The sequence below is a fragment of the Tympanuchus pallidicinctus genome, unplaced genomic scaffold (assembly GCF_026119805.1).
Source record: "Tympanuchus pallidicinctus isolate F22 unplaced genomic scaffold, pur_lepc_1.0 scaffold3, whole genome shotgun sequence".
Classification (NCBI taxonomy): Eukaryota; Metazoa; Chordata; class Aves; order Galliformes; family Phasianidae; genus Tympanuchus; species Tympanuchus pallidicinctus.
Window position 1 is genome coordinate 19,791,634 of NW_026294747.1, and position 24,110 is coordinate 19,815,743.

A 24,110-nucleotide genomic window follows, 5' to 3' on the forward strand; every position below is an offset into this window, starting at 1 on the left:
TTTCCTCATCAAACACCAAAAAGACTTATGACAAATGAAAGCTTTAATTACTTACTCTATGTCATGAGGACTTTGCTTTAAGACTGAGCTTTGATACAAGCATGAGGGCCTCATGAAAGTAGAGAAAAACTGTATAAAAATGATGTCGAACAGCCCGACTGTTTTTGTAATTAAACATAATAAGAAAAAGAATTTTAAAAACAAAATTGATGTGTGTGATTATCCAACAGTAATAAAAATTAAAATTTATACTTTTATAAATTTTAGTAGATAAGGTGCAGTGAAAAAGAGTTAACAAAAAGTACATGTAAATTCACCTTTTTTTTTTTTTAATTTTATGTTAAAATGGTGTTTGGTTTTTTTTCAAACCAAATATACACTGTTAATCTATAGAATAGATCTGTAGCTAACATCTGAAGTGAAAGTGTACTGAAGTATCTCTGACTAAATTATTACGGGAAAGTATTTCTGATGGCAGGAGAATTTGACCCCTAATTAAATTTCCAAGTTTTGGATAAATTCAGGAGAAATGGATACTAAAAGTCCATCTTTTCAGACAAACATAATAAACTTATACATTCACCAGTAACTAAAAGGAAATCTAAAAGCATAGTCTAGGTAACATGTATATAGATCTTAGAATTCTTTAGAACTCAGGGCAATGGTGGTACAGGAGTGAATTAGAGGCTGAAAATATAAAATAGGTACCTCACATACTGACCTGTGAGCCAAGATCATTCCCATATTCCTAATGCTTCACTCAGTGTTTTCAACCAATATATAATGATGCCATATGAACTGCTGGTGTTGTGATGCAGATGCAGTATGGCTATAACGAGGGACAGGAAAAGGCACGTAGGTTAGCATTAATCAAATAAACAGGTTTCTCTTCTCTTGCTCAAAACAAGTATGACCCTGATCTTCAAAATACAGCATGAAGTGAATGACTGGTCAGCCAAGTCATCTTGTAGTCTCTGCTTCTCATCCAGGTGATTGGAGGACAAGCACTTTCAGGACAAATGAAATACAAACTCAAGTTTGTACTTATAACTAAGATTGTACATATAAAATACGTCTTCCCAATAAAATTAAAACATCATCATACACTTTCTGCAAGCTGGACACAGCAGTGAATTTGTATGTCCAACTAGAATTAAAACTTGTCTTCTGTAGCAGTTTACAGGTTGTCCTGTAAATTGTTGTTTATTTCAGGTTGTCCAAAGAAGCTGTGGATGCCCGATCCCTGGAGGCATTCAAAGCCATGTTGAATGGGGCTCTGGGCAGTCTGATCTGGTGGGGGCAACCCTGCTCAAGGAAAGAGAGTTGAAACTAGATGATCTTAAAGATCCCTTCTAATCCAAGACATTCTGTGAATCTATGATTCTATAATTTTATGATTGTAAGACTCTATGATTTTATTTACCCTATTTCCATCTCCAGGGAACCTGAACGGTATACGCTGCATTTGTAATTAGCTTCAGCTCTTATATGAAGAAGATATTCCTATAGCACAACTGACCAAGTTATTCCTGCAATACACGTAGCAGAAGTTTTGTTGCAATACTAAAGGTTATAAACTTACATCCTGCTGCTGAAAGATGCTGGGGGATATTACGCAGCCAGGTCTGATGCTGATTTGATCTTGAAAATCAGCAGAGTAGCTTCCTGTCTCAAGATCATAGAGCTACATAGTCTTTTTTTCTAAAGGGTCAGAGATTGAAAAAAAAAACAAAAACTAATCTCCGTTAATCGCTACAGCCATATCTGGTTCACTAGAGCCACTGACTCATGTGGTATGAAAAAGCAATAAATAAAAAGGTTGCACCCCTGCAAACTAAACTTGTAAAATGCCCTTTTGTAATTATGAATGAAATAGAAACACTTATTTGCTGTTGATTATTCCTTTGATCACCTGATATGTCTGTAATTTAAGTTGAAGATAATGATAAAATACATAGGGTTTGCTGTAGAAAATTAATTTTAATTGAAATAGAAGCCATATTTACTTTTTAAGTTGTCTTCTTAGTATATGATCTTTATTTTTTATTATTATTTTTAATTCATCTCCGCTCCTATTCCAGAAACTCTGCCAATAGAGTTTACTGAACAATAGCCTGTTATGCAATGCATTGAAATGTACACAGTGGCTTTGATGATAATAAACTCTTCAGAAGCCTGGAAATACTTTTTGCACAGCCTGGGGACAGAAACCTAAAGAATTTTATTCCTATAGGCTTTACAAGGGAATTTTAACCATCCTACAAGATAACTCCAAATAACTATCTAAAAGAAATAACTTTTAATTAGGTTCTATAGAAGAAATGATTTCCCCAGTAAAACCATTACAAGGACACTTTATTTTCATAACAGTTTCATAGAAATGCAGTCCTATTCAGTTTCCACGAGATCCCTATCCTTCTAATCTGTTAAGAGTTATGTCCAGACTCTCTCCCACTCACATATATTTTTTCATGTATCATAACACATAAGATTACACATAGATTTTTGGTGATGGAAAGGACTGAGGCCAGCATACTTTATCATGATCAAATCTTCCATTCCTAAAGCAGGAACAAGGTATTTACCTAGTTTTGAAGATACGATACAGTTACTTTTTGTGACTTATTGCATTATCTGTTGTAATTTTCATGGAGTTTTCAAAGCCACCTTACATTGAGTTTAGGTGAAGAACATATAGAGCACCTATTTCTAAGTTAGAATAGAATAAACTGTATTATGATTTCCTCTATTTCTAATTTGGTCTTTTTGCTTTTTAATTCTTACTAGTGCTGCAGAAACATGAAAAATGATGGACCTGAGAAAGCACAAAATTATCTTGTGCAACGGAAATTTACACAGAGGGTCTGAAATCATTACCAATCCTTTGAGAGAGTCCTGGGAGACTAGAATTCAACAACTTGAATAGTGTTCCATGCAAAAGAAACAACTGCTTCTGGGGAGAGGTAACGAAATGGGAAGATGAGTGTCTTTGTTAGCATTTTCTATTTCATAGAACAATCATGCCTTAAAGCTGCTAGGACCAGCCTTTTGGATGCTTGTTTCAAACAAATAATGACATTTACAAATGCTATTTCATCTTGCCAAGGACATGAGGTCAACTATCTATCTATTCTATTAGTTGAGATGTGAATACACATACGTATAAACATACGAGTCATACATATATCTCAAACACATATGCTTAAAATAGAAGTAGAATGTAGAATTAAGGTCTCAAAAGAGGAAATAACTCATCGTAACCTAGTCTTGTTTGAGGGTAGTCACATGATACATTAATTTGAAATCTAATTACGCTCTACTGTTAAGCACAAATACAGGGAACTACATGTACCCAAGGAGATATTTCAAAGAGTTTTCCTCCATGGAATGTCTGCAATACCTATTTTTAAATCAAGGATCCAAGATTTTGCCGCCACTGAAATGAAGCTAATATCTGCACAATGAACCAAAAGAGCATTCTCCTAATTAGTGGTGTCTGTATTTAGCCAGACACAAATGAGAGATTTCCATTCCAGTCCCCAGAATCAATCAAAATCTCCTCCAAGTGCATCTTGTGGAATTGACAAATATATGTTCCCATGTGATTGAAAAATCCACATTTTTCAAGCTAGCTCAATGTTTTCATTACGTTAGCGGATGAAATTTTTGAGTCCTAGTTCATCCTTTGGGCAGAACAGAGTTGGAAAATGAGTCTACCAACAAAGAAATAAAGATCTTCATAATAATAATAATAAATCCAACAACAAATGAATCAGAAAATCTTTCTCCAATGAAGACCTGAGAGCTTGCTTGTTTTCAGTCCTTGCTACACCATTGGTATCTCTATGTCCACAAGGTAATAGAGGTTCTAGATTTTACCTTTCATTTGAAATGGCATCCAGTAGCCTATCAAAAATGAACAGATTACTGGGGCTGGGATTCAGCATGCATTGAAACATTCTGAACCACTGCATGATCAAAAATTCAAATCTCTTTCTGACCTGTGATTATGGTCCTTCTGAGATTCTGAAAATCAAATGAAATTCACCGTAGAGAACATTTTAGTCTTATTAACACTAGCAAACAGTTTAAGAAAAAATATCACAGGCAGTAACAACAAATATAATTATTTTTAAAATTGCATGATGACTAGAACATGGAAACCACAATCAGTATTCTAAGACCATCTGTAGGATGGACAGTGCTTTTATAACCCATTAAAGCTACCTTAATCGCTACATCACTATCGGTTCCACTGTTTCAACAAATTGGTGCTTCAGAGGAGCTTTATCTGAACACACTGTGTTCCATACCAGCGATCCTGCAATCAGTAATAAAACATAATGAAACAATGTTAACAGCACACTGTGCTAGTTTGAACAGCATGTAATTCAATAAGTTTTGGTATCTTGGCCAAGGCAATTCTAACCTGCCTGTAGATTTAGATAGAAAGATAGAAAAGACATTTTCCAGCAAGTCTGAATTGCACATGTACTCTCTCTGACCATGTTTTTTCCTAGACCTGAATTGTTCTGCAGTTCCACTACAGACACAGAAGGGACTGATGCCTCTACAGCCTGTTAAAGAAGTAACTGTGCTTTTGTTTCATAGGCCAGCAGAAAAGGTAAACTAAATCTTTTTCTTCTGCCACATCCAATTCCCAAGTTACACTGTTAGGTACTTTCAGCTTCATTTGAAACATCAAGTATGGGTCATTGCTTCAAGCAAGATGCTGGATGTCATGGGTTTTGCAACCTTATCCAATAAGCTGAAACCTCTACTTGTACACAGCAGATTGCTAGATCTCTATTTAAGCACAGCTGCTGCCTTAGCAATTGCACCCTGTGCAATAGTGTGTCTGCTGAGGGGGATTCATGGCATGCACTGCAGGCAAGGGGGCAGAACACCAGGGTATGGAAACTGTGCGGTACTAGAAGTCACCCCTGGGTTGTACTACAGAAGAAAATAAGAGAGGAAGGGAGGGAGCTGATGACAGCCCACACACTGGATGATCGGTTTCTTTCTGAAATGAGGAAAGTAAAACAACACTCAGCAGTGATGAAAAGAAGTAAAAGAGCAACCCTGAACTATCACTTCTCTCAGTGTTGCAGAGGCTGGCTCCATGCCCAAGGCAAAATTACATCTAAACTCTCACAAGCAGCTGAGCGAGAAACACTGGAGTATGCAAAGACTAAGTTGAAGTTCCCATTTCTATTTGAAGCTAAAAGCAGCTGAAGATCCTAACCTCAGGATTTGGCCTAAATATTATAAATATATATTCTTTGCAGTCTTGCACAGCCTAACACAGTGTTTTTCAGCAATGCAGAAGTGCCCCTATGGAAAACTTAAAACCTTTATTCAAGTAAGCTGCAGCTCAGAAACAGTTCCCCAGCTCCTCAAATCAGCGCTTCCATAACAGTAGGGAACCTCTGAGTACTGACACCCTTCCCCCCCAAAAAAAAAAACAGCTGGTCTCTGATATTCAGCAGTATGAGGTAACACCAATACTAGCAGTCATGGAATCATAGAATCACTAAGGTTGGTGAAGACTTCCAAGATCATCCAGTCCAAACATACACTTGTCAACAGTACTTCCCCATTAAACCACATCCCTTAGTACAACACCAGAGCATTTCTTGCATGTTTCCAGGGATGGTGACTCAACCACCTCAGGCAGCGCATTCCAATGCCTGACCACACTTTCAAAAACATTTTTCCTATCCAACCTGAATATCCTTTGGAGCAACTTAAAGCCACCACTTCTTGTCCTGTCACTAGTTACACAGAAGAAGAGGCCAACCTCCACCTAGCCACAGTCTCCTTTCAGGGAGCTGTAGAGAGTGATAAAATGTTTCCTGAGCCTGCTCTTCTCCACTCTAAATAGTTCTAGCTCCCTCAGCTGCTCCTCCTAAGGCTTGTACTGGAGACACCTCAGCAGCTTTGTTTCTTTTCTCTGGGCGTGCTCCAGGGCCTTCATGCCTTTCTTCTAGCAAGGGGCCCAAAAATAAACACAGGGGTGATCACTTCACTGCTTCTGCTGTTTAGGCTATTTCTGATATGAGCCAGGATGTCATTGACCTTCTTGGTCACCTTGGCATATTTGCTGGCTCATGTTCAACCAAGTGTCAACCAATGCCCCCAGGTCCTCTCCTTCTACAGAGTCTTCCAACCACTCTGCCTTGAGCCTACAGCATTACCTGAGGTCATCGTGGCCAAAGTGCAGGACCCAGCACTTGGCTTGTTGAACTTCATCCCACGGGTCTCAGCCCCATGATCCAGCCTATGTAGATCCCTCTGAAGAGTCTCAGACTGACTGACACCTCCACCAAACTTGACGTCATCTGTAAACTTACTGAGGGTGCACTCAATCCCCTCGTCTAGGTTATCAATAAAGATATTGAACAGGACAGGTCCAAATACTGACCCCTGGGGAACACCACTCATGACTTAGTTTTAAACACATGGATCAGGAGGTGTTTGCTGATACTGTGAACACCCAAGCTGATCTGAAACTTAACTTTTAATAATGCGAATTTAAAAGCTAGAAACACCTCAGTTTCTAAGCAGGCCTTGATATATTTAAATGAATTTAAAAGAAAACTCCCGCATGCACAGGTTATTTTATAAGAGCCATCTGTGCAGGCTTTTTTTATACTTTCCACTGCAGCAATCAGTACTGCCCACTCCCAGAGATAGGAAACTGGATTAGAATAACCATGAGGTTGAGCTAGTATGGCAGTTCTGCAGCTGTGTCCCTACAGGAGAGACATGGGAGCAAGGCTATGGATCAGCCACAAGACAAACAGATATTCTGTTCTCAAGGATGGAGCCCTGGGCAGCCTGATTTAGGGAGAGGCCACCCTGCTTATGGCACAGGGCATGGAACTAGATGATCTTGAAGGTCCCTTCCAACCTAAAACACTCTGTGATTCTGTGATGAATATACTAGTTCATTACAACCTGAAAGGTGAAGCTCCTCAGACAGCTGAAATTGTAATCAAATTTTATTTCTTCTTGCTTTCATATCTATATCAGTATTTTTCCACTCCAGCACTAGATAACATTACCAGCCTTTTAAGCAATTTTTGAGGACCACTGAGATCAGCTTGTCTGAGAACAATCAACATACTGTTCTCAACTTGTGTCACAGAAAAGAGAGATACTATTATTTCCTCTCCATTTCAAGCTTAATTTTCTCTTCTTAATCTGAGTTTTAAAGGGGCTCACAGAAGTGTCAGCTCTGTGTTGTCTGATGATGGATTTCATTAGTTTAAGGTGACATTTCAGTTTTGTTTTGATAATTTATAGTTTTATTGTTTCATACAGAGAAGAATCCTTTTAAATTGATGACGCATTTCTGCGCACAGTAGAATCCTCCCTTGGTAAACTTAGGAAAAAAATCACATACTGCAGCAATACCTATTCATACCCCAAAAGTGGGTAAGGATAACGAGGAATAAAGCAGACAGATAATGGCCATTTTAAGCATGGTCTGAAGTTTTTGAGTAAAACTGTTCAGCATACAAAAGCAATTTGAATTCCTATGACTGCAGTCATGGAAAAAAATGCACAGCTAATGGTGATGACAACGTTGAAAAATACAGTTTTTTGTATCTGACAATTTGCTCACATAATGCTATTGTGCTCTTTGTATCAGTTCTGGTTTCCATGGAAATAAATAGGAAGCATTACTTTCAGAGCAGCCTAAGTACATAGAATCAAAGAATCCTTACAGTTGGAAGGGACCTTTGGGTCATCTAGAGCAACTCCTCCACAATGAACAGGAACACAACAGCTACATCAGGTTGCCCAGAGCCTTATCCAGTCTTGCCTTGAAAGTCTCCGGGGATGAGGGATCAACCACCTCTCTGTACAACCTGTTCCAAAAGACTTTTTTGTTATATCCAACCTCAATCTACCCTCTTGAAGCTTGAAGCCATTTCCCCTAGTGTTTGAGATTACAGGTAAATTATTTTATCTAATGTTTTTGTAAATGTTTTTTCAGTTTAAGATCTCTAGTTAAAAATACCACTTTCTCCTACGTACAAACGAATGAATTTTTGTTTATTAGAAGAGTGTTGTCAATCTTAATAATTATGAAAAACCACTGAACACTTTATTATTATTTAGATATTTATATTTTCCATTAAAGAAAGGAATATTACAAGAAAGGAATATTACAATTACTGTCAACAGAAAATCTAATTTAAATCCAAGAGTTTATTTGCCTGTTTTTCACTATTTCTTCTTTGCATTTTAAGATTTCCAGCAATTTTATGATTACAAATAACATTATGCTGGCACATGAGTAAGAGAAACAGAAACGGATTGTTTTTTGTTCATTGCCTAGGCTGAAGAAAGTGGAGTGCGCATAAAGCACACGCATTAGCTATAAAAATTCTGTCAGCTTTAATAATTTATTTTATTATTAGTAACACTGTGTGAGCAGGCATGTTTCCCAGGATTCACTAAACACAAGGCAGAGTCAAAAATTTAAGCATTTCCTGTGATTAGGCTTTATTATTGCATAGAAAATAACAAAACAACAGTTAAAAATATACATGCTTCTCAATAGACTTCTGTAAACTTAACTGCTGGTAGTTTTCTTCTCTTAGGATGCCTTAATATCTTCAATAGAGCTAATCCTACTTCTTTTATATTTAGGTCATGATAATGAGTTACCTGCCTTGGTGAGTCATTGTGCTGCTATTGACAATTCTTATGATTTCATAATGCAATATTATTTCTAAGTGTCAAACTATATAACCTTACTGCAGTCAGTCATGATGCTATCCATACTTTAAAAAGTCTACTGGCCACATTTCTGTACCTTTTTTTTTTTTTCCTGCAGAAGTAGCTACATGTGTAAATATCCCCTGGTTTTTGTTATTTTTAATCATGTTTAAAAATATCAACAGGCCTCACTGAGAGATAACGTCCAAGTCCTACATTTGATTTTATGCTTAGTGGGCTGAATCGTAAGACTGGTCAAGAATTTTACAAGACTTTTTTTTTTTTTTTTTTTTCTTAAACAGAATCCTTGGCAAAAAGGCAAATTTGTTAGGCTTCTAATGTAGTTGGAAGCTCAGAAAGTGTGTCAGCACCATTCTGAGGCTGAATCTAAAACCATCCTTCTATCTGCTGCAAACTAAGATGCCTGATGGCCCTGGAGCATGCAACTTTGAAGCTCTGTAGGCTTGGCTTAAACTGATTCTCCAAGAGCTCTTTGTTGCCTATCTTTGCACAAAGGCTTATGTAAGGAGTGATGTTAGTTTACTCAACAGCTCAAGAACCTTAATATTTCAACTTCTTTTATCCTCACTTATTTGAAAGCATCTCCAACTTCCTAGGTCATATGAAATTAGTAAACTTCATTCTTTTATTAATATCTATTGATCCTATTTTTCTTTTTTTTTTTTTTTTTTTTTCCCAGTAATGAGTTTCAGTACAGTCAGTTTTAGTGATAAATGGCGACATGAGAAGAATGGGACAGTTTGCAGGAAGTTGAAGATAATATAGAAAAATACATTTTGTGAAGTGAGGAAAAGCTGTGCAGAGGCAGATTCTGAAGTTATAAGTCTATGAATATTATTTAAGTGCAAACAAAAATACATTAATGTTAGGAATCTCTAGAGAAAAAATTAAAAACAAAAACATTGTCAGTCCCTTTTAAAATGTTTAGCATTCCTACTTCTTGAATACTGTGCCACATTTTAAAAGGATACAAAACAAAGGAATGTTTACAGTGAATAGCTGAGATAAAAGACCCGGAAAAGATTCTGCATGGAACATGGTCAAATCTGCTAGGATTCTGAAAAATAAGCAGAGAAGAGCAAAATAATCAAAGTCTATACAAAAATGTTATATAGAAAAAAATCAGGAATTGACCAGCTTTTTCTGTTTCTCCCTATAAAAGCTTTAGGTAGTTTGAAGAGAATGTATCAGAATGCTAGAAGAAACATTATTTCTGAAAACATGTAGGTTTTTTGGGGAAAGCAATCCAGTAAGAGTTGATAAAAATAAATCCACTTTTCATTCATATATTCATCTAGGCTCAAAATATTCAAAGACTGGACAAATACCTAGTTAGGGGAAGAAGCCTAGGTAGTTGACCTGCTCTAGATCTTTGGTGTGTTTGAGTTATCATGGTTAGAATGAGAATACTGATAAAACAGATACTTGAGTAAACTTGCACCAAATACTATACAGATACAAGCTGTTAGAATGAAAAACTACCAACTGCTCAAAACTGCTCAACAATAAAATCCCAAAGAAGTCCTAATTTTAATAGTGGAGACTAATTCAATATACTGTTATGCTTGTGTTCTTTTCCTATATCCCTTCCTACATAACCACTCTGCGCTACTACAGGAGAAGGATACAGAATACTGATCTTAAGAAATGATGCCAGAAGCAAGAGATCAGAAATATTAACAACATAATACATTTTAGGTGGAGAAAGGACTCCTAGTGAACTGAAAAAGGAGACAGCATGTTGATATTAGAATAAAAAGGAAAGCGCTAATACATAACCAACACTGAGATATATGGAGGTGTACCTTTTTGATTTTGAATTTCTACATCAATTTTCAACTTAAAAAAAGTGTTGACAAAATGCAAATGGAGGGCATATCCCACGAGAAGTGAATGATGTTCAAGACAGAACTCTCAAATATTTAACATTGCTGATGATGGAGTCACGAGAACATAATTAACCCTTTCCTAATTGGATTGCTGTCTGCATACTGAGTGAGATCACAGAGTCATAGAACAGCTTGGGTTGAAGGAAACTGGGAAGTTTTAATGTTACTGGTACCAGTTAGTTAAATAAGGTATTTCCTTAGGTGTTTGTTTGTTTTTTCTTTTTTAATGTATGTATATATTTACCTTCATACACCCTTCAAAATCTCTCCTTTAATTCAAGCAATATAGAAAGATTTGTTGAGTCAATGGAGATGTTTTCTAATAATGGAGTAAAATAATAGACAAGTGGTTTTGGAGCTTGAAAAAAAAAAAAAAAGCAAACAAACATCTGGTGGAACACTGCCAGACAGTGCACTATTCATTATTGCAATGCAAACAAAATATCTGAGTAATATTAGTATTCCACCTTACCCAACCCTAGAATTGATGGAAACAATTTATTTTCCTATTCCTAAATGGTTTATACCCTATCGTTGCTACACCATAAAATAAGACAAATAAAAAACAGTGGATTTCTTTCCCCACACAACATGTTTCAAAGATAACCTTCATGTGACTAGAGAATTCAAAGAACAGAAATTTTTGAGAGTGCTATAGAGATGTATATTTGAACAAACTTAACGTATTTGTGCATGGTGAACACATAAATTCTTCTTCCTATTCCTATGCTTTCTGGATTAAGTTTCTGCCTCTTAAATGACACTGAACAGCTGTCAAAAATGTTTTTGTTGATTGTTGTTTAAGTATTTTCTTGGACAAAGTTAAATGCCCACAGGGAAATAAGTGCTTGAATTCAGTTTGAATTCTCAGTGCTTGAATTATTGATTTTATGATTGTATCTGTAAAATTTTAAGGGTCACGTTAATTGATACTGCAACTTCTTTTGCTTTAAATACTATTTCTTTGTTTTTATCCCCAGATTCAGTGCAGAGGAATATTATGCAAACTGTCAACAGCTCAAATTCCAGAGCAGAACACAGAAGTTGAACAAAATCTAAAGGTAGATAGATCAGCCATTCCCTCAAAATTGCTTCCTTTTTCTTGTTTTTTATATATATATATATTTATATAAATATATACATACATAAATATATGCATAAATAAATATTTATTTTTCCATATGCCATAACATGACCTTCTCAAAAAAAAAAAACAAGATGAACCTTAACACAGCTTTGTTACTAGTTCCACAAATTTGACAAGATGGGGGCTAAGATCCCATTTGAAATGGTATATAGCTTGATGTATCTCACACTCTTACTGAGTAGTAGTGAGTTTACTGTGAATGGTAATTTAGGATGATTTTAAATTTCAGGCCTCTTTCAATATTACATGTGAAGCAAAAACAAAATTGCTCATTAATTCAGCTTTCCCTCTAAATAAAGCTGAATCAAGATCATTAAGCAGTGTCAAAGAGAAATAGACTGCTGGTCACATGTATTTTCAGAGCACACAAAGTATTTCTTTTTTACTTGCGAAAATAAAATTCTCAGAACTACAGCTGGATTATCAACTGCATTTGTTTTTCCTGCAGTAAAAAGACAGCAAACATCTCTTTCAAGTTCTCTGTCCTGCTTTGTGAATCAACCAGGTACATGTACTTATATTTCATATGCAGTTTGAAAGCATTTCCATGTGTGTGCAAAGAAGCAGCGATTCTGAGTTTGCCTTTAATGGCGATAAAGAGCAATATTTGATAATAATTTGCAAGTAGAAAATTCTGGAGCATGCTAGTTTCATATTTAGGAAATGTAAAACCACATAAGTTTAGAAAATATACTTTAAATGTAGAAATGAATAGATTAATAGTGCAGACAAACAGAATGCCAGAGATAAAATAAACAAAAACATCAGTTTCCAGTTGTCCGAAAAGGAACTTCTACTTCTCAAAATTTTTGATTTTTCTACTAAGCTGTTGCTTGTTCATTTCTGCTTTTATTTACTGCTATTTATGTAATACATAGAAATATTTTATAATAGCACTGCAAGGGCACCACACAACATTTGGAGTCACTCAGCATTAGTCTTATTCTGATGACATAGAATTCAATGAAGAGCAAAGATGATTCAATGATAAGCACCTCTCTCCTATTCAACACAGATGTAGACGTAAACAGAAGATAATTCACACTAAAAAGCCTCATAGTTAAATTTCACTGAATTGTTAATCTTCTATTCTTAAGAGTTTAAAATATTTTTTAGTCCTATGTTGCAAAATACCCTGGATATTTTTGTGCGCTGAGAGCTTACTTACACAGGTTTCTCTCCTTTTCTTTCTAGAGGAGCTGTTCATTGTTGTTCAAAGCAAGAAGGTGACTTTAAGGTTCATTATCTAATTGATCAAACAACCTGCTAATTAAATGTAACTGGGTCTAATCAAAGTGGAGACAATGCAGAAACGCTGAAACTGTCAGGTAGGTGCATGATACTCAAGCCATTAAAGCAACTAGAGATCAGTATGTTCCTTAATTACATTAAAGCTAAGATTTTCAAACAAGCCAAGCAGAGGGAATGAGCTATATGCTTTATATTGCCCTACATATCTAAGATCGTGTTTCAGGATGCCTGCATCTTAGCAATAAGCTCTGTTTTATATGACTGCTCTTACCAAGCTTGCTCATCTCCTACAGCCTTCACTCAATGCAAAGTCTGGGTGGAATTATTTACGTGAACAGTCTTATTCATGGTTCCATTACTAAAGCAAAACATAAAAAACTGGAATATCTCATGTTCGGTTAAAAAAAACAATCTTTTTTCCATTGTTTAAAAAGTAACAACCTGCAATAATATATATGCAAAACTGCTGAACCACTCTTAATTCTTTGAATAGTAGCATTTTTTTCATTAACACATATGCCTATTCTGAAAATACAAATAAGCAGTTGATGCCTCATTCTTGGATGCACTCAAGACCAGGGTCGATGGAGTTATGGGCAATCTGGTCTAATGAAAAGTGGCTGTGCCCATGGTAGGGGGGGTTGAAACTACATGATCTTTGAGGTCTCTTTTAGCCCAAACAATTCTATGATTTCTACAAATTAAACCATTTGCTAATGTAAATCCATGAGGCTGTAAGGTATTAAACTGGACAGAAGTGGAGGGATATTATTTAGATTCAATCAAAAGACCCTGGATTAAAAAAAAAAAAAAAAACAAAAAAAAACTGATTTACTGCACAAGTTGGGCAGAGTAAAAAAAATAAACAAGGAATCAAAAGGGCAGGTAAAATAGGCAACAACAGCAATGTTAGGTCAAGCAATAATACTCATTCTATAAAGTTTGAATCAGCTTTAAGTGGACTTTGTTCATTACAAGATGATTTTTGCAGTGCTGACAATCTCAAGAGCTTACTATAAAGAAGTCTGAGATGACAGTCTCTTTTCCTCTTACTTCAGTTTGGAGTTTCCATATGCCTAGAAGTTTTTAGAGTTGCATTTTGCATCTTGCCCTCCAGAAACTCTGCAAGAGAAATATATTTAAATACTTGAATCCAATGTAAATACGTTATTTACTTCTTACTTCATGTACAGTAAGAAAATTTTTAAAAAGGGGCATTATGTACAAAAGGGCAAGAGCTTGCAATGGTGAAACCTAACCTGTTTTAATGAAGCCAACAGTTTGCCAAAGAAAGTTATCGGTCACAAAAATTAAAAAGGACTATTTGACTTCAGCTATCCTTTCAAAAGCATGCAGGAAATAAATGAGGCAGGAACAGATGACTTATCTTTCGCTCGCACTTTATGCCTTTGTCAGAACATCACCTTCCTTCCTGTCATGAAAGGAGACATCAGATAGCCCTAAAATTCCACATTTATTAGATCTTGTCAGCAATCAAATGAATGCAGGTATTTATTGCATCAGTGTGGCAAAGATCTAGCCGTTTTTCTCTGTATATAATCAGAAGGAGTAAAAAAAACAACAGGAGCAAAGCAGCATCCCTACACTCTTTTACTGATTTGTTGGCACTGCACAAAAACTTTAACAATCATATTTTAAAACATATCTAGAACATTAAGAAGGAAAAATATAATAGGATTTTCCAGAGGATGGAAACAACATACTGCATCTTGGAAAACAGGTTATTAGATGTTATTTTGAAAAGAGGCATTGCCTGCCCTGTTTCTAGCCAAAGGGGAATCAGAGCACGGAAGGGTGACACGCTGCAGAAGCTACTGAAGAGAAGAATTCAGATCTCAGAGTTCCAGATCAATGTATTTCCTCCACAACAGATGCATTATCAACTAAAGGAGTAGAGACATCCAGATCAGTGAGTAATTGCTTGTCTTAATCCAACAATCTGCGTTTTACATTTCTTCACAGTACTAACAAACAGTGCAAGATGCCCAGCCAAATAAGAATGCTGTTTTATCTTCTTTTGAAAAATAAATGATCCTTGCATGATTTGCAGTTAGTGTATTAATTATGAAAACATCTACTTACTTAGGACTTTTTAAAGCCACTCGAAGAGCACAACCATTTAAACATTGATTGAGTTTCAGCGCCTGAGTGAAATGCCCCCAAGGAATCCCAGCCACCAAATCACTTGAAAATGCCCATGTAAATTAGCAAGTATCACACAAACACTGACAGCAAATTCCGTGATTTCTGTGTCGCTCTGCATTGTTATCTGCTGCTTATTTAGAGATGAAGTTCATTCTTCCTTAATTCCATATAGGCTAGTGAGATGATACAAATGTCTTTGCTTAAGTGGCACTGACTCCATTAATACTTAACTACAGAGAATAATAAAAACAGAGCAAAATTCTCAGGAATTAAACTACCACTTGCACAGCATTTCCTCATGCTATTTTTTTAAATACTTATTATCTCTTTGACTACACTTTTCCATTAACAAAAAATCTCTTGTACAATAATTGTTTAATGTAGTGCTGCTGGAAAAAAAGAAATGTAGAAGACCAAGGGCTCTCTGTCCCTATGGACTAACATTTTTCATTGCCACAAAAGTAACCAGGGTCAAAATTTTGAAAATCAGATGCCTATGTCTAGGCTGTCAGTGGCTTCCTTTACAGCTGATTTTATATCACCATTTCCATAAATCAGTGCCTCCCTTGCAGATGTTATATTAAATAAAACCTCTCTTATTTTTTTTCCCAATGTTTGCTTCCCAAATAACAGGAAACTGAGAAAAAAACCTCAAAAGTAAGCTTTTATATAAAACGGAAATATTAAATGCATTATTTCCACAAAGGTAACAATAGCATGTGAAAATGTCAAAACCAAAGAGCTAGATTCCTACTATAAGCCTGCTCTACATTTCTACAAGGAGCTGTTTTAGAAGAGAAAACTCTACAGGTAAAGAATAAAAGTGCGGTTAGATTTTTTTTTTCCCCCCCTCATATCTTATAAAATGTTTATTACATTTTAGACCTTGTGACTTCATAATGAAATTATTTTGATCAGGGCAGAAATGTATCTGATTTATGATACATTTGATAAATGATTACTTGAAAAATTATTGAAACACTTCAAATTAAATATAAATATAGAAAAAATGATGCATTTATACATTTTTCCATTTCCAACCTTTCATCCTTACAATCTTCGCAGAAGATTAGGAAGCAGTCTCTAATTATAACAAAATGCATAGAGTATTTTATATAACTTTGTACTGCAAGGATTTCATTATAATAGGGTTAAAGAATTTAACTCTCAGTGGAGTAGTAAAGTTTTAGTTAAAGTCTGCGAGCACTGTGTTTTCAATATCTGTAAAGGAGCATAAGAGATGTGCAGAGTAATTCTTACTACAGTATTACAAATGTTATTTGCTGAAAGTCTATTAGTACTTTCACAATTTTATTTCCTAAACTCAAATAATTCTAATGTTGTTTGAAGACATATTATAAACCTCTTGCCTCTTCTATTCTTTTAGTTTCATAGCCTCACAGCATCTGGGCTATCTATATTTGTTAAGAGAAGTAAATGTTCTTCCTCTGTTCTGGAGCAATCTTTTCTTGCCTGAGAAATAGAAATGATAGAACAACATTTGGGCACAGAACTACAGCCCCTGTTGGCTGCCCATCCTATAGGCTAATATTTCAGCCTTAATGATGTTAGTCATCTTATATTAAATATAATGGTGCTAGACAAATTGTGAATGATGACAATAACTTATGTAATTTTCTGAAAAGCCACTTCAGCTGTTAAATTGCCCTAATTCTTAATTCTTGTGCTGTTGGTAATGGAATCACTTGAAATTATGGCCAAGCTAAAAGCATAAATAAGCTATAAATAAAATGGAGTATTTTGCTATAACACAAGGAGGATGCCATGCCTGAGTCCTGGTCTTACAAGTACTTAATGAAGTCATTTTTTACTTATATGTGAGTTTTATTTGCATTTCAAGGCTAGACTCTTGTTAACGCACAAAGCTGAAGTGGATTTTAGTATGGGAATGAAACTGATTTACTAATTATTCTTTACTTACAATATTTAAGTAACCTATGATAGTCATCAGAATAGGAACGATGACTTCAACTTCAGGAACCTGCTGAAATTCAGATTCCATCAGTTTAGAAACTCTACTTACAATTATGGCTGGACTCAACCAACTGTTCTTTAGTGTTTTCTATCACAGCTGTATTCTGCATTCTTGAAATGTTTTCCACAGACTTAGCTATGTTTGAGGCTATGACAAACACATAGAATTAGTATGGTACTTTTTTCCCCTTTAGTAAAAAGCATGAACTAAAAAAGCAATCTTGGGATTTAAATATTTCATGGTTCAAAAAAAAAAGTATTTATAAGCAATCCTCCTTATGTTTGGTTCACTTAAGACTCTGACTCAGGAAATATGCCTAGACTACAAAAATCTTATTTTCACTCCTTGCTTCCAAACTGCAGACAAGGTCAAAGAAAAATAATCTACAGTTTTCAAGAGGGTTATTTTATAATTAAGAATTGAAGTGGTTCATATGCAAGTCAATATTATATATTTTTATATCATTTTGGATACATGTGTACACAAAAATTATAATTTCATAGAAGAACAGAGAAATGAACTAACATAGGCATGACATGACATGAAGTACCATGTGTGAAAAATAAAAAAGGAACTCAATAACTCCTTACAATTTGGGGCTTAAATCCAGGAAATTAAATGAATTTAATGCTCTAACTATTACATAACTTTCCAAATGAGCACTACAAAGGAAGTTTTTTTTCTCCTAAGCATTAATTAATGAATTCATTAATTCATAATCAATAACCCAGTGAAATAAGTATGTGGCATTAATTTTAAAGACAAACATAAGCACAGACAGCTTTACTGGCATATTCAAGAGTGCATAACATCAAAAAAAGGTGAAAAAAATTTAAAAAACAAACACAGTCATCTTAGTTTTCTTAGAAGCTGAGAGGAGGAACTTAAACTCTTTTGTCAAGAACGTCTTTGCGGGGAAAAAAAAAAAAAGAGAAATTTCAACCATGACACAAAACTGCAGTACAGAATCAAAATTCGGTAAGGAGCAAAGAGTAGATCAAGTCTGGAAAAAAACAGGGAAGTAAATAACACATTTTATCTGTAAAGTGTGATTTAGTTATTAGACAGAAGTCTAATGTGAACTTGAGATGGCAGAGAAATTACATGCAATATTGGGATTTTGATAGAGGACATTTGCTAGTCGTCCACCTGATCAGAAGAGGCAGAATGAAGAAACAATAGCTGAAATGGAAAGCAGGCAGATAAAAAGATGAAACGGGGCAATCAATGGGAAGTTTCAACAGCTGCTTGAACAAGTGCTGGAATCCATTAAATTGAATTGCAAAATGTCACCAGTTCAGCAACCAGTCACAGTTGCAGTTTACAGTAGTGTGGCACAGTGGAGAGGTCATGTTTCATTAGGATTAGCCCTGTTTCCTTTTAACACAGTTCCCTGAATATCATGCAAGAAATGATAATATTCCGATTTTTACAAATTGACAAATTCCTTGTATGCACCACTCATTTTATATACTCATTTACACCATATATTTTTGCTGTAACAATACTTGCAGCAAATACTTTCATCTACACTGTATATATCACTAAAGCAAACCGTTAAAATTTTAAAATTCCAAAAGTCTAAATCTAGATTATCATAGGTCTCTTTAAGAAACAGTATAGATGCTTATCTTGTTTTCTTGCACTTGTCGTCTTTCCCATTAGAATCCAGTTCTAGATGTGTAAGATATTGTTCTGTAAAGCTTGCTGGGGACGCAGATGAACAAGTCCAGGCAAGTCCTGGGCAGGTGTTGAGAGATCCTTTCTCTGGAGAACTTTGATGGATAAGTCCTGGGCAAGGATTGTGAAATCCTTTGTCTGAAGGACACAGATGGACAAGGCCAGGGGCAACGAGAGAAACAGAATCTGCAGCAGAATCTGGTGGATCCTGGTGGTGACTATCCCCGCTTTATGCAACTCTTGCTCCTTTCCTATCTTCTCTATTGCCCTCCTTCCCTTCCCCATCTCCCTGATTAGGATTTATAATAAGCTGGTTGGACTAACATATGAACAGCTGTTTCTTAATCTCATGCCAGGTATACAGATATTAAAAGAACTTCATCTCCCTCCTATAAATTGGATCGAGACAAGATGTTCACCTTTGGTCACTTGATGCTCTCAAACGTCCAAACAACTCTGGACACCATCTTCTCAGTTCCTCAAACCCTACACTTTCTGAAGATATACAGATATACAGATACAGAACAGGATGCCATTTTGCAACCCATACCAAATTCAGTAGTTATGATAGTAGGTATATTTTTTCTTTTACTCATAAGAAAACAAACATTAAAAAAAAAATTCCTTTCGATATTATCTTTTACTGTATCATTTTCCTTTGAGGCTGTAGCTGCCTTATGACCCTCTCACTACATTGTGAAAGTAATGAATAAAGAAACATTACTGATTAACTTATCAGTTAAGTGTGGGTTCAAGCTCTTTATGAACTGAAGGTGTAATAGGCACTATGACATAGATGAATTAAATGAATATGGTAAGCTTATTTAAAAATCATTTTCTTTGTGTCAGCTCCAAAATGCAGCTAATTTTTCCTCTTACGTATATATTATGCCAAAGAGTTGAGGTTCCAGACAAAAAAAAAAAAATAATAAGAAAGCAGCACTAAGATACAAGTCTGAATTTCAGATATCACTGATCACTTAAAGCCTTGCAAGTTGAAACAACACAAGAATATTTGGACCCTCACATTATCAGAATTCTTATTACTCAAATAAGTGCAGCAAAACTTCACAGAAACTATTTAATGGAATCATACAATCAGGTAATTGTACAAATTATACAATCAAAAAGATCCTCAAGGTTGGGAACACCAACTGTCAGCCTGACTTACCAAATCCTGTCATAGAAACATATCTGTTAGTGTCAGCCACATCCACACATATCTTAAGGGAAGAGACTCCACAAATTTCCCAGACAGCCTGTTCCACTGTTTGTTCATACCCTCCATAAAGAAATTATTTCTGATACCCAATCTAAACTTTCTCTGGTGCAACTTGCCATTCTTTCCTCTCATCCTATCTCATCAACTGCCCTCTAAAGATGAAGCATGTGTTGAAGTAGCAAAAGCCTTACAGGATATGATTTGATCTAGGGTTTAATCTGATTTCCTTCAGCTTTTCTCCTGAACCCTCAAAGTTTTATCTGATCACATCCTATGTGCTGTACATACAGAATTACTATGTCAAATTCATTATTTGAATAAATTATGTGACTGAACACACTGATATAAATGAAATCAGGAAGTAAAACTTCAGAGAGGAAAAATCATCCCTCATTCTCTAGAAAGATGAAAACATATATTGCATGACTTAACCAATCAGTAATGGTTCTCCTCGTAATTACATAATGAAAGTATCAAATTTTACCTTGCTACAAACTCAAAAAGAATCAATGAATATACTTCATTTTATTTCCTCATTCAAAGCCTACGCTCTTATACTGAGGGATGTCTTACAGCATTGGAATCAGTTTAGAATTTCTGGTGGGAATAATTTACTCTGGTAAACAATAACAGCAAGAACATTTGAGATAGAGCCAGTTTGGGATCAGCTCCAGTGAGATGCTGAGAAAGAATTTATACATGCATTTTAGGTCTATATTCCTCAGTTGGTTTGACACATTGTTTCCCAAATACGCAATGTCTCAGGAAACAACACAGCGTTTAATGAAACATAACAGTTATTCCCCAAGACAAAAATACTCCACAGAATGACCTGTGTGTGAAGTAAATTTTTAGTGGTTGTTTACCCAATAATATCTCATAGCAATATATTCAAGTACACCCATGTAGAAACACTGACAGTAGAAGACCATGCAGTTCTTAAACACTCAGAGTAATAACTAAGTATTGTAATTAATGATTAATTTAAAGGTTTAAGATTAGCAAAATTAATCACATGGTACAGAAAGATTTTGCAAGTAGATAAGAAAAATTATATAGGGAAAAGGGATGAGTTTGCATTATCCGCACTCTGTGATAGTTCATTAGGTTGGCTTTTGCCGAAGAAGTCAAACGTAAGTATGTGTGTGCAGTAGCTGAAACATAAAAAGAAGGAAGCTCCTGCTGGGAACATGGGGAGAAGAGCTCTTAGATTTCTCTACATGAGGCTAGAGAAATGTTTGGGAATATGTTCCCCTGTGGAGTTCAACAGCAAAGTAACCATTAAACAGCTAAAATCACGGCATAAGAAGAGGAGAAAGACAGAAGACAAAAAAGCCTCTACAGCAACTCATGTATTGTGTTAGTGACAAAAACTAAAGCATTGGATCTAATGGTCATTACTGATATGTTTCTGTTTCACTGAGGTAGATTTGCAAAGTCTTACGAGCAATCACAGGTCTTAAAGTAAGAATAATGGATATTCTTTAAAGAAAACACAGAGTAATTAAAATATAGAAAAAATGTCTATCCATATATGACTATAAAGGAAACAGAAGGTCAGGAAATCATCTATTCATGCTACTGTAAGTAATAACAATTAAAAAAAATAATAATAATTACAAGAGAAGAAAGTGCTGTCTTGTTTATCTAGAATTTATGAATTTATGCGAAAGGAGCAGAATCACAAATTCTACACTGGAAAGCCAGCTTAAAAACATACTTTCTGCATCTTATATCATCCCCACCAGAAATAAAAAGCTTGACAAGCCATAATGCTTACAGTGGAACTGAAGTCAACTCCTCCTGTGGCAGCACTGGTTTGCCACAATTTCATGAAATGTGCATCTTCAGTAAAAAAAGCCTACAAAGATCAACTGGGATCAAACAGTAAGTAGAAGGTGCCACCTTTACCCTGAGGTTCTGGATTTTACTTCCTTTACTTTCATCTTATGTTTTCTCGTGCCTAGTTATCTAACTGCTTAATGAGCTTCATGCATACCTTCACACTCCTGCCATAAATCTTCCAGTAAAATAAATACTGCACGTTGCATTTCTCATAGAATTGACGGGATTCAAAAAGAGAAGAGAAAAGCAGATGACACATTTTCTTCACTGAAAGGTGGTGTCTGTGACCAGCAAGGGCACTGGATAAGTAATATTTTCTCTAGCTGTGAGCCATAAATCTCTTGGAGGTCATACAAAGGTCTAACAAGAAAGCCTTCAGTGAGGAATGGCTCAGGCCCCGCAAGTCTGGGAAATACTTACTCCAATTTTTATACTTCCTAGAAAACTTAATTGCTGGAAACAGTTCAGCTCCTTCAAAGTGAGGATGTCAATAATTGTAGTTGTTTTTTGTTCTGTTTTGAAGAAACTGATTACTACTGAATGGTAGAGATCACTTAAATGAGCTGAAAGGGCCCTTAACTTACAGAAATTTGCATAAATGCAATCACAAAGTAAAAGAGGTGGGGTAAATGATGAGGCAAATAGATCATTGTTCCACAGCCATTTCTCTTTGCAGCAGTGCTTTTCTCAGGGAACTCTTGCCTCCTGTGTCCTCAGACACTGTTTCCATCCCCTGAACAGTCATTTGGTTGTGCTGATGTAATTCCACTTGCTCAACAGATCTCAAGGGAATCAAGTTATAAGTCCCACATCAACAACAAGCGTCCTTGTAAAGGCAGATTAATTTTAAAACAGATCAGTAATGTTTCATCACACAACCTCATAAACATGAACAAGAAGTAGGGAGAGAATCAATTTAAGAAAAATGAGCTACTGAATCACCAACTTAGGACTAGGGGACAAAGAAGAATGACTAATTACTAACTAGAACACAGATGAGGAAGACAGTGTCAGTTAAACACGGTACCTACTGGGGGCAGAGAAGGACAGGGAAAATCAGCAAAAAGAAGGAAAAAATATGGTTTGGTGTGAATGAAATCAATGAGACTTTAGCAGAATTGTATCCAAGAACATTTACTATGTTTTTCTACAAGTCCTTTATTAGAACCGAATACAATGAGGCTATTGAAGCCTGCAAGGACAGAACTGCAAGACCAAATGAATATAGAAGCATTGATTAAATTCAGAGTGAGGAGGGTAAGAGTACAAAGGAGACAAAAAATATCTCTACAGAATTGAGGGAGGAGAAAAACAGAAGATTAATTAATTCACCTTTTAAATTATATAAATAAAAACAAAGTAAAACAACAAAATGTATTGTGAACACACACTCATTTCTTTTGGAAAGAAACTCAAGGAGTATTAAAAAAACAAAAGTCACAGGACATATTAATTATGCTGGACTACTCAGCTCTTTACAGTCCTCCTCTTTCTACTGCCTACTTCCAGAGAAAATAGACCTATGGAAGCACGCTCCTTTCTCACTGCTGAACACAACTCAACATTCCGATTCCCCCTCACTGCATAAACCTCCAGCTGTTTTCACTGGGAGTTCTGGCCTCTAACTGACAGAGTTTAAACTTCCTAATAGCGGCAGGACAAAGTCTGTACATACAATATCTGAAACACACTACCGTCAAAAAAATGTGTTCTCCCAATTACAAAGACAAGCATTCAGAAAATATCACAATGCACAGGAACTAAATTGCTTCAGAGGAGGGAAGAAAGTGAATGGCAAATTTCTACTTCAATGAGGCTTTTCTGAGAAAATGAAGAAAGCAGAAAGCAGAGTTGCTAATGCATGAAGACTTTTATTGTAGTTGTCATAGGAGTAATACAGGTTAAAACCCTTAACCTAGAAAGTTCCAGATTATTTAACCTCATGATAGGCTTTTAGATTAATTTGAGGACCTACAATAAGTAATATGGATATGCATATGGAAGTATAAGGGTGAGCATAGTTGTTTATTTATCATGTTCAGAATAATTTCTTATGAACACTACATTCATAATCACGACTAGGAAATGACTAGGGAACATGTAGCCTCTTTAAGTAAAAAAAATGAAACAACGACAGTCAATTTGTCCTTTTCTTCTGCA

The 24,110-nt window shown here is 35.5% G+C and overlaps 1 protein-coding gene across 9 annotated transcripts in view; it reads right to left on the reverse strand.

The window, feature by feature from the left end:
* LRRC4C (leucine rich repeat containing 4C) overlaps positions 1-24,110 on the reverse strand; it is a 464,862-nt gene that overhangs the window by 23,074 nt on the left and 417,678 nt on the right. For 5 of the 9 annotated variants that reach the window (XM_052693750.1, XM_052693758.1, XM_052693752.1 and 2 more), the window contains one exon: positions 722-829. The exons of 2 other annotated variants lie outside the window; for them this stretch is intronic. The gene's annotated coding sequence lies outside the window, so the exon portion shown is untranslated. Of the gene's footprint in view, positions 1-721; positions 830-14,055; positions 14,164-24,110 lie in introns of all 9 variants that reach the window. 2 more of the 9 variants (XM_052693749.1, XM_052693753.1) reach the window with 2 other exon arrangements.